The 12,397-nt window shown below is 40.5% G+C and overlaps 1 pseudogene; it reads left to right on the forward strand.

Moving 5' to 3' along the window:
* Positions 1-710: 710 nt before the first annotated feature.
* Positions 711-7,985, forward strand: LOC120213162 (annotated as a pseudogene).
* The last annotated feature ends 4,412 nt before the right edge of the window (positions 7,986-12,397 follow it).

The raw sequence follows: 12,397 nt of genomic DNA on the forward strand, positions 1-12,397 counted from the left end.
AATGAGTTACGATTTAGGGATTTAGGTTATGAGTTGTTGTTGCTGCGTAGATATATACCCAAAACATTTGTGTTGCGAAACTAAAACCTGTTGCGAACTTTGAAAATCGTATTGCGATTCTGTATTATCTCGTTGCGATAGTCAGAATCGCGTTGCGATTTTGTATTATCGCGTTGCGATTTTGTATTATCGCGTTGCGATAGTCAATATCGCATTGCGATTTTCCAAATTCGCATTGCGATTTACTTATTCGCATTGCGAATTGGGAAAATCGCAACGCGAAATTGGAAAATCGCATTGCGATAGTCATAATCGCGTTGCGAATCTGGAAACTGATTTGCGACAATGGAGATCGCGTTGCGAATTAGCGATCGCATTGCGATTTTGTTGGTCATTTTGACAAATCCGAAAAAAATTGGTTAAAATCATATATTATATAGGATTTTTTTATCGAGGTTATTTTATCTTTTATACATTATTTAGAGGATTATTGTTTCATCCCGATAAATTAGTTGAATATTAGTAGTTTATTAAGATATAAATAAATAATTTCTTAAAAATCTTAAAAGATCGTACCTTTAAATCGAAATAGCAAAGATTCAAACAATTCAATCGGCCTGAACCAAAGAAAAACCCTTCAAAAATCGCTTGCTTACATTTTACAGTCGGTTCGGTCTAATCTCTCTCTCTATAAATCTCTCTATATAAAAAATTATGGAAGTTTTTAATCTTGCGGCCGGGAACTGAAATCTCAAAGGCGGTTTTATTTTGTAAGTGTTTCTTGCTCTTCACGTTTCTCGGTTTCAATAATAGATAGTTTTTTTTTTTTCTGAATTATTTTTCTATTGATTTCTTTTAGGGTTCTTTGAGTTTGATTTGGGTTTGGTTAATGGCTCATCTCGGAGGCGGTGCGGAGGCACACGCTCGTTTTAAGCAGTATGAATTTAGGGCGAATTCTAGTTTAGTTCTTACGGCTGATTCTCGGCCTCTTGTACTCATGAGCCGACCGGAGAACCGGAATCTCTCTGGGGAAAGATTGACCCTAGGTCGTTCGGTGACCGTGCTTATAAAGGTAGGCCGCCGGAGTTAGACGAGAAACTTAAGAAGTCTAAGAAGAAGAAAGAACGTGATGCGCAGGCCGAGCCTGTTCCGGTTAGGCAAAATAAGAGGCGTAAGTTGCGGGAGGAGAGTGTTTTGATTGTTACTGAGGAAGGGATTTATCAGCCGAAAACGAAGGAGACTGGGGCGGCTTATGAGGCTATGTTGAGCTTGATTCAGCAGCAGTTGGGTGGACAGCCGCTTAATATTGTTAGTGGTGCGGCCGAGGAGATTTTGGCCTTGCTTAAGAACGAGGGGATTAAGAATCCGGATAAGAAGAAGGAGATTGAGAAGTTGTTGAATCCAATACCGAGTCAGGTTTTTGATCAGCTTGTTTCTATTGGGAAGTTGATTACAGATTATCAAGATGGTGGTGATGGAGCTGGGGGTTCTGTTGCTAATGGCGATGATGGTCTTGATGATGATGTGGGGGTGGCGGTTCAATTTGAAGAAAATGAAGACGAAGAAGAGGAAAGTAATCTCGATATGGTGCAGGAGGATGTGGAGGATGATGATGACGGGGTTGACAATGGTTCTGGGGCTATGCAGATGGGTGGTGGAATTGATGATGATGATATGCATGAGGCTAATGAGGGGATGAATTTGAATGTCCTGGTAATTGATGCTTATTGGCTTCAGAGGAAGATCTCCCAGGCTTATGATCAAGAAATTGACCCGCTACAGTGTCAAAAGCTTGCTGAAGAGGTGCTTAAGATTCTTGCCCAGGGTGATGACAGGGAGGTTGAGACCAAGCTATTGGTGCATCTGCAGTTTGATAAGTTCAGCCTTATTAAATATCTTTTGCGGAACCGGCTTAAGGTTGTGTGGTGCACTCGCTTGGCTAGGGCTGAAGACCAGGAAGAGAGGAAGAGGATTGAGGAAGAAATGATGAACTTGGGCCCAGATTTGGCTGCAATTCTTGAGCAGTTGCATGCCACCAGGGCAACAGCAAAAGAAAGGCAGAAGATCTTGGAGAAGAGTATTAGAGAAGAGGCACGTCGATTAAATGATGAAAGTGGTGGAGATCGGGACAGGGAAAGGAGAGGTCTTGCTGACAGAGATGCTGTTGGTGGTTGGGGTCAGGGTCAGTTGCTTGATCTGGACAGTCTTGCTTTCGAATAGGGTGGTCTTTTGATGGCAAATAATAAATGTGATCTTCCTGTGGGTTCTTACAGGCATCATAGCAAGGGTTATGAGGAAGTCCACGTGCCCGCGCCGAAGGTGAAACCATTGGAATTGAACGAGAGGCTTGTAAAGGTATTTGAGATGCCAGACTGGGCTCAACCAGCCTTCAAAGGGATGCAGCAGTTGAACAGGGTTCAGAGCAGTGTGTATGAAACTGCCTTATTTTCTGCTGATAACATTGTAGTGTGTGCTCCTACTGGGGCTGGGAAAACTAATGTTGCTGTACTTACCATACTGCAGCAACTTGCATTGAGTATGGATTCTAATGGTTTAATTAACCACAACAACTACAAGATTGTGTATGTGGCACCTATGAAAGCCTTAGTTGCTGAAGTTGTTGGTAATCTTTCTCATCGTTTAGAGGCTTATGGCGTGACTGTGCGGGAGCTTAGCGGAGACCAGACACTGACTCGCCAACAAATTGAGGAGACCCAGATTATTGTGACAACTCCTGAGAAATGGGATATTATTACCAGGAAGTCTGGAGATTGTACATACACACAGCTGGTAAAACTTCTTATTATTGATGAGATTCATCTTCTTCATGATAGTAGAGGGCCTGTGCTTGAAAGTATTGTTGCCAGGACTATTCGGCAAGTTGAAACCTCGAAAGAGCATAACCGATTGGTTGGGCTGTCAGCTACGCTTCCAAACTATGATGATATAGCGTTATTTCTGCGGGCTGATCTTGAAAAAGGACTGTTTCATTTTGACAATAGCTACAGACCTGTCCCCCTCTCTCAGCAGTATATTGGAATCACTGTGAAGAAGCCACTGCAGAGGTTCCAGTTGATGAACGATATTTGTTACGAAAAGGTAATGGCAGTGGCTGGGAAGCATCAAGTCCTTATTTTTGTTCATTCAAGGAAGGAAACTGGTAAAACAGCTCGTGCCATACGGGACACTGCGCTTGCTAATGATACCCTTAGCAGATTCTTGAAAGAGGATGCTGCTAGTCGTGAGATACTCCAGAGTCATACAGATATGGTTAAAAGCAATGATCTCAAGGATCTACTGCCTTACGGTTTTGCGATCCATCATGCTGGGTTGGCAAGGACTGATCGTCAAATTGTTGAACTCCTCTTTGCAGATGGACATGTACAAGTGTTGGTATCAACTGCAACGCTTGCTTGGGGTGTGAACTTGCCTGCTCATACGGTCATAATTAAAGGGACCCAGATTTACAGCCCAGAGAAAGGAGCATGGACTGAGTTAAGTCCTCTAGATGTGATGCAGATGCTGGGTCGTGCTGGGAGGCCTCAATATGATTCATATGGGGAAGGGATCATCATCACAGGTCACAGTGAACTTCAATACTACCTTTCATTGACGAATCAACAGCTTCCTATTGAGAGTCAGTTAATTTCCAAACTGGCTGATCAGTTGAATGCTGAAATTGTTCTTGGAACTATTCAGAACGCAAGAGAAGCCTGCAATTGGATTGGATACACATACTTGTATGTTCGCATGGTGCGGAATCCCACACTTTATGGTTTACCTGCTGATGTTCTCACAGAAGATATGACTTTGGTTGAGAGGAGGGCTGATTTGGTAAGCCTACATATTTTTAATAGACTCCATTATTTTTAAAACATGCATGCTACTATGGATTTTTATTCTGCTCCTTTCTGTCGTCTTGCATGCACATTTGGTTTAGTTGAGCAGCCTGTTACTTTTTCTGCATTTAACCTTACCTTTTACTTGGGGAGTTTAGAATAACGTTATTTATATCTAGTCTGTTTGTACTTAGAATTTTTGCCGCGGGACTTGTAAAGCCCACTCTTTGTTGCTAGTTTTGGTTGCTTCTAAGAGAGATGAAAAATAAACAAAAAATATCATACTATAATTTGAATATTCAAAATTTGTTGTTTCAGTTTGCTGTGAAGCCTTTGTTTGTGTTTGTTATTTAATCTCTTTCCATTTCCTTTTTTTGGCCAGATCCATTCTGCTGCAACTATCTTGGACAAGAATAATTTGGTGAAGTACGATAGAAAAAGTGGGTACTTCCAAGTAACTGATTTGGGCCGTATTGCTAGCTACTACTATATAAGCCACGGAACAATCACCACATATAATGAGCATTTGAAGCCAACCATGGGGGATATAGAGCTCTGCAGGCTATTTTCACTTAGTGACGAGTTCAAGTATGTGACAGTCAGACAAGATGAGAAGATGGAGCTGGCAAAGCTTTTGGATCGTGTTCCCATTCCAGTAAAGGAAAGCTTGGAAGAGCCTTGTGCAAAAATCAATGTTTTGCTGCAAGCATATATCTCACAGTTAAAACTTGAAGGACTTTCGTTGACTTCGGACATGGTGTACATAACTCAGAGTGCTGGACGTCTTATCCGAGCACTTTTTGAGATTGTCTTGAAAAGAGGTTGGGCACAGTTGGCTGAGAAGGCTTTAAACTTGTGTAAGATGGTTACCAAGAGGATGTGGAATGTTCAGACACCATTGCAGCAATTCAATGGCATCCCTAATGAAATTCTTATGAAGTTGGAGAAGAAAGATTTGGCCTGGGATAGATATTATGATCTATCATCAAAGGAGATCGGTGAGCTGATTCGTTTCCCTAAAATGGGAAGAACACTTCACAGGTTCGTTCACCAGTTCCCTAAGCTAAACCTTGCAGCCCATGTTCAGCCAATTACACGTACTGTCTTGAGGGTTGAACTTACAATAACCCCAGATTTTCAATGGGAGGATAAGGTTCATGGGTATGTGGAGCCATTTTGGGTGTTTATTAAGGATAATGATGGTGAGCATATTCTTCATCATGAGTACTTTTTGCTGAAGAAACAGTATATTGACGAGGACCACACTTTGAACTTCACAGTGCCGATTTATGAACCATTGCCACCTCAATATTTCATACGTGTTGTCTCAGATAAATGGTTGGGGTCCCGGACTGTTGTACCCATCTCTTTCAGGCATCTAATTCTGCCAGAGAAGTACTCGTCACCAACCGAGCTATTGGATTTACAGCCCCTGCCTGTTACTGCATTGAGGAATCCATCTTATGAGGCTTTATATCGAGATTTTAAGCATTTTAATCCAGTTCAAACTCAAGTCTTCACCGTTCTGTATAATACGGATGACAATGTTCTAGTGGCTGCACCAACAGGGAGTGGGAAAACCATCTGTGCTGAGTTTGCTATATTAAGGAATCATCAAAAGGGACCTGATAGTACTATGCGAGTAGTGTATATTGCACCTCTTGAAGATATTGCCAAGGAGCGATACCGTGATTGGGAGAGGAAGTTTGGCAAGGGTCTCGGGATGCGGGTGGTTGAATTGACTGGGGAATTGACATTGGACCTGAAATTGCTTGAGAGAGGTCATGTAATAATCAGTACTCCTGAGAAATGGGATGCTCTTTCTCGTTGCTGGAAACAGAGGAAGTATGTTCAGCAGGTCAGTCTTGTCATTGTTGATGAGCTTCACTTGATTGGCAGTCAAGGTGGTCCTGTGTTGGAGGTGATTGTCTCCAGGATGAGATACGTTTCTTGTCAGGTTGAGAAGAAGATCCGGATTGTGGCTCTTTCAACTTCTCTTGCAAATGCTAAGGATCTTGGAGAATGGATTGGCGTGGGTTCTCATGGCCTTTTCAATTTCCCTCCTGGGGTTCGTCCTGTTCCCATAGAAATACACATTCAAGGGGTGGACATAGCCAATTTTGAAGCAAGGATGCAAGCGATGACTAAACCCACTTACACTGCCATTGTCCAACATGCCAAAGATGAGAAGCTGGCTATTGTGTTTGTTCCTACAAGGAAGCATGTTAGGCTCACTGCTGTGGACCTAATGAGTTACTCCAGAATGGATTATGGAGAGAAGCCAGCTTTCCGCTTGCGATCTGCTGAAGAACTTGAGCCTTTTGTGGACAAGATTAGCGAAGAAACATTGAAAGCCACTCTAGAATATGGAATTGGCTACTTGCATGAAGGCTTAAGCAATTTGGATCTAGAAGTTGTTTCCCAGCTCTTTGAAGCTGGGTGGATTCAGGTTTGTGTTATGAGCAGTGCGTTATGTTGGGGAGTTCTGTTATCAGCACACTTGGTGGTTGTAATGGGTACTCAAAATTATGATGGGAGAGAGAATGTTCGCACTGATTACCAGGTTACAGATTTGTTGCAGATGATGGGCCATGCAAGTCGTCCACTTCTTGATAATTCTGGAAAATGTGTCATCCTCTGTCATGCTCCTCGTAAAGAGTATTACAAGAAGTTCTTGTATGAAGCATTTCCTGTTGAAAGCCATTTGCAACATTTTCTACATGATAACTTCAATGCGGAAATTGTTGCAACAGTTATCCATAACAAGCAAGATGCTGTGGATTACCTTACATGGACTTTCATGTATAGGAGGCTCACTCAAAATCCAAATTACTACAATCTCCGGGGAGTAAGTCACAGGCATCTCTCTGATCACCTTTCGGAGCTTGTTGAGAAAACATTAAATGATTTGGAAGCAAGTAAATGTATTACTGTTGAGGATGACATGGACCTTTCTCCTTTGAATTTCGGTATGATAGCATCCTACTATTACATAAGTTACACTACCATTGAGCGCTTCAGTTCGTCCTTGACTTCCAAAATGAAGATGAAGGGTCTTCTGGAGATTGTGGCCTCAGCTTCCGAGTTTGCAAATCTTCCCATACGACCTGGGGAAGAAGAGGTTCTCCGAAGATTAATTAATCACCAGAGGTTTTCCTTTGAAAATCCCAGGTGCACTGATCCACATGTCAAAGCAAATGCACTGCTTCAAGCCCATTTCTCTAGGCAGCATGTGGGTGGGAACCTATCACTGGACCAGCGAGAGGTTCTGTTGTACGCTACACGGCTTCTTCAATCTATGGTTGATGTTATTTCGAGCAATGGCTGGTTGAGCCTTGCTCTTCTTGCAATGGAGGTGAGCCAAATGGTGGCACAAGGAATGTGGGAGCGAGATTCAGTGCTTCTACAGCTCCCACACTTCACTAAGGAACTAGCCAAGAGATGCCAAGAGAACCCTGGAGAGAACATAGAGACTATTTTTGATTTGGTGGAGATGGAAGATGACAAGAGGCGTGAGCTGTTACAGATGTCCGATTTGCAGCTGCTAGACATTGCAAAGTTCTGCAATCGATTCCCCAACATTGATTTATCGTATGAGGTGATTGAAAGTGATAGTGTGAGGGCTGGGGAATATGTCACCTTGCAGGTTACACTCGAAAGGGATCTAGAGGGGAAGACAGAGGTCGGGCCAGTCGATGCTCCCAGGTATCCAAAAGCAAAAGACGAAGGGTGGTGGCTGCTTCTTGGTGACACCAAGAGTAATCAGCTGCTTGCTATAAAAAGGGTGTCTCTTCAGAGGAAAGCAAAGGTGAAGCTTGAATTTGCTGCTCCCACTGAAGCTGCAGAGAAGACGTACACTTTATATTTCATGTGTGATTCTTACCTAGGTTGTGACCAGGAGTACAGCTTCACTGTCGATGTCAAAGAAGCCGCCGCCGGCCCTGATGAAGACAGTGGCCGAGAGTAAGCTCAAATTTTGTCTCTTTTTCTTTTCATGAACCACTGATTTTTCTCATTTTTCAGTAGTTCTGATCTCCTATGTAAATGTTTTTTTTGTGTTTGAGCTCCATTCTATTACTCTCTTTAGCCATTAATGGAGCTTTCTTCTATGATATGATTATTCTAAGGGATCATATGTTTTAACATTATATATGTAATACCCTAATTTTGTCCGGGCCATTTAAATTCATTTGAAGACGATCGAGAATTAAGTTGAAGATGTTTGTGCTTGATGATGAATTATTTCAAAAGATAAATCACGGAAGTTTACGTTTGAAAGCTTGAGGTGTTTAATTGGACTAAGTCGTATAGGTTCGTTTTGGAAATTAAGGCATAATTTGAAATTTAATCCCAAATACAAATTTAAGTGTCTAAAGACCATTTATGTCTTTGAAGTCCAATTACAAGCCAAATTAAATGAAAGTTCGAGATTCAAGTCCAACAGCAGTCTCAAAATGAAAACCCATTACACCAGACTCGACCCATTTGGCACCATTTCCAGCTCTAACACGGTGCTATTGCTGCCCACGTGAAGGAGACACCCAACAGCAGACTCCTCCCACGTGCACCCAATGTGAAGCACTCATCCACTGCAACAGATCATGCCTCCCAAGGAAGCCCATGCTTGACCGGACATCACCCTGCCAGCATTATGACCGAGCAGCTCGGTTTCCCAACACCCGTGCCCTGCTGCTCCTGCTCCACTGCCCAGTCCATCTCGTGCCCATACCATGCACAAATAGAGGAAGACAACAACAATTAGCAGGAGTTCACGGGAGGAACAGAGGACCAAAAATTCACCAACAAAGGAGGGGTAACCATTAGATTGGAAGGGGACATCAACCATCATCGAGAACGGGAGAGTATTCATCAACAAAGGGGATCTCTCATTCATCAGAAACGGGGGAAAAAAAAAGGAGAGATCGAAAAAAAACAGAACTCAACCAAAAAAATATCCATCGGCCATCAACAAGAGAGGAACCAGAAACCATCAATCACTAACAATTGAAAGGAGCACAGTGGACAGACAACCGGGAATCATAACGAGAGAACTCGGCCAACAAGAACAAAGAAAAAACATCACCGGAGTTCAAAAGCAAAGAACAGAATCAAACACAAAGAAAAAAAAGAACAGAACCACGAAGCAATTACGAACCAGAAAAACAGAAACAAGAGCAAGTCAGAAACACGAAAATCAAGCTTTGTTCTTGTAATGAGGGTATTATGAAACCCACGGAAACAGGGTGTAATAGGGGTCTTCCCTGTCTTATTCGAAAGCAATAGAAACGTTTCAAATCAGAGGTATCTCAATTTTTATTTTTATTTTGTTTTTTTACATGCATGTTCTTAAATCAAGAAAGAAACAAAAAAATAAAAAGAGTAAGAGTAAAGGGGGTTTGAATCTGCTTACCTTTATCCTCGTAGGTGTGGGTTTTAGGTTAGGGGCCTCTTTTGTCGTTGGTTTGGGAGGTAGTCGGAGGCGTAACGGCCACCGATCGGCGGTGGCCGGCTTTGGTTGTTCCGAGTTTCTCTGTCGGCCATTAGAGAAGAAGAATGAAAGTGGTGAGGGAGAAGATGAGAGAACGGCTGGGGTAGTGAGTTTAGGTTAGGTTTAGTTTATATTAGAATATATTAGAAATTTAGGGTTAATCATCTATAGGTCATCGTGTTTCAGGGGTTATTAGCGCGAGGTCCTGTATGTTTAACCTGTTTCGTTTTGGTCCCCGAATGCAATCTTTTGTTAGTAATTTGGCCTTCTTATTTTCGGATGTTGCATCTTGGTCCATAAACCGTGTTTGCATGTTTGTAATTTTGTTTCCATATTTTACCGTATTTAATTTCAGTCCCAAATGTTGTGTCATTTAGCCTTTGTTACTTTAGACATTTAACTTCTGAATTGTTGCATGTTCGTTTTAGTCCATAAATCAACATTGCATGTTTATAATTTTGTCTCTTTATTACCCACATTTGATTTTAGTCCTAAGTAGTGTTGTAGTTGAATCTTTACTGTTTAAACATTTGACCCTCGTGTTCTGCATGTTGCATTTTAGTCCTGAGTGGTAATATACTTAGTTTCTGTTTTCTTAGACTTTTGACTTTGAATGTTTGCATGTTTCTTTTTAGTCCTATGTATGTTTAGGGTTTATTATAATTTTAGTCCATTATGGTGATGATTTGTTTTATTCTGGTTTCATTGTTTACTATGTGTACTACTCGTATGTTCATTTCAATGATTATTTTGTTTATATTTTGGATATTAAAATTCGATTTAATGTGATTTGGTTTTTAGTGTAACATGTATAGTTTGGTATGTTATGTTTTATTTTTTGTATTTAAGTCCCATTAGTATGTTACATATTAATATGTTAAGTAATGTTAGTGCACGTTAGTTTTCATATATTTATTAATTAGATAATTTTTAATATCGTGTGTTAACCTCGTGTGCATAACTCGATGTATTTACATAATTTAATTAAGGGTAATATCTTTTAATTTAAAATTGTTTTAAGTGGTTGTCTTAACTGATTAGATATCCGCTTTGACGATTTTAAATTAAAAGTATATCCCACCAGTAACGCCTAATTAAATTTGGATTAATTACTTTAAAATTTGGGAATGAAAGAAAAAGAAATATTCGGCTATTTAAATTATTTGAGAAAAGATCGTTAGAACTCACCTAAAGATCTGGTCTCAATATTTGTAAATAATCGAATATTCTTTATCTTTCTAATGGCTTGGTAATTTTAATTTAACCTATTTTGTTGCTTTTGAATGTTATTAAAATTTGCATTTATTATGGTTTTAAGGGATCATTAATCCAATTAAACTCGAACTTGTGAAATTCGTTGCAAAGACAATAATTAATCGACTAGGTACCGATTTAGGGCGTTGTGGGGGTGCTAATCCTTCCCCACACGTAATCGACTCCCGAACTCAGATTTTGATAACGCATACCTCTACTTGTCGTTTTAATTAAAATTAATTTTTATTTAAAATGACAAAATGTTTTTGGATGCCCAATCACACCCTAATCAAAGATTGGTGGCGACTCCTCGAACCATATGTTTTTATCGTAAAAGGAATTCCAAATTTTTCGAAACGAGAGGTTTTCTAAAATTGCATTGTTTTTAATTAAAATTCAATCGTAAAGAGAACAATGAAAAATGACGCGGTTTTCAAAAATCTCGCCCCCGCTCCCGGTTAAAAAAATCGTTTCGACAGCTTGGCGACTCCGCTGGGGACTTTTTAGAGAGTCAGGCCTATAGTCGATTAATTAATTGTCTTTGCAAACGAAAGTTGTAAGTTCACTTTAATTTGGTTTTTGATCCCTGATTTGTTTTAAATTGTTGTTTCCATTTGCGTTTTGATTAACAAATAAATAGTTGTACTAACGTGTGATCTACATGTTTCAGTTTTCTGACCTTCGTTTTAATCTATTGTTTTTCTTGGATCGAGGCAAAGGACTATGGGTTTCCCCTCACTGTCGTTACAACCATTTTGATATTTAGAGCCTTCTTACTGTGCTCTGTCCCGTTAGGTAGGGGTGAACGCTATGCTTACGTGAGAAAATTACTTTTCTCCGCATGGGCTTTAGCAATTAACCTCTGGGGTACATGCTTTATGTCTACGAGAAAACATTGAGTTTTCTCGCATGGATATAGGGAAATGTATCCTCTCGGATTGAACTTGATTCGTTTTAACCCTATAATGGGTGAGAATCGAGGGTCTGGCAAGCCCAAGGGGCACCAGCAAAGGACAATTCGAGGACCCTTTTAGAAATACTGAAACTCTGCCCATCTTATGTTGAATCTCTGTCTGCAGACACGAAGGGGAAACTCATTCTAACCTTTTCCTCGAATTTATTTTTGCAATAAGTATGAGAACTAGAAAGCATGCGGTTAGGTTTTATATTTTCGCACAAAACATGTGAATTAGATACCATGCGGTTAGGATCTTTTATGAATGACAAAACATGTGGGTAGATATCATGTCGGGTAGGATCTACTAAAGCATGATTGGGTAGCCAGCATGTGAGGGTAGGTTTTATGTGATGTTTACGGTATCCACTATCTTGTTGTTTATCTTATGTGTACTAACCCGTTTTGTTCTATGTCTGTTTTATTGTGATTTTATTGCATTTGCATCCTCATGTCATCGAGGGGTGTTAATTCACAAGTGATTGACTAACAAGAAGGCTGACCATATTGAGGCAAGAAATTATCCACTATGTAGTCAAAACCAGGAGATCCAGAGATGTTCAAACGATCCATGAAGGACACCCGATGAATGAAGAAATCTGAAGCTGATTGAAGAAACTGTAAAGGCCAAGATGTTGAGTCAAGGGATAGATACAACCGTACCAAGGACGAGAGCATTCATCAAGACGAGAATGTCATTCATCAAGACGAGAATGCCATTCATCAAGACGAGAAGACCCTTCATGAAAATGAGAGACCACATCGCATGGAAGATAAGAATAAAGATTTCAAGATTCAAGACATTCGACGTCATCAAAGGTGATGAAATACGCCAACAACTTTGGAGGTGCGATACCAGAT

This window comes from Hibiscus syriacus, unplaced genomic scaffold, assembly GCF_006381635.1.
Source record: "Hibiscus syriacus cultivar Baekdansim isolate YM2019G1 unplaced genomic scaffold, ASM638163v2 tig00110020_pilon, whole genome shotgun sequence".
Taxonomy (NCBI): Eukaryota; Viridiplantae; Streptophyta; class Magnoliopsida; order Malvales; family Malvaceae; genus Hibiscus; species Hibiscus syriacus.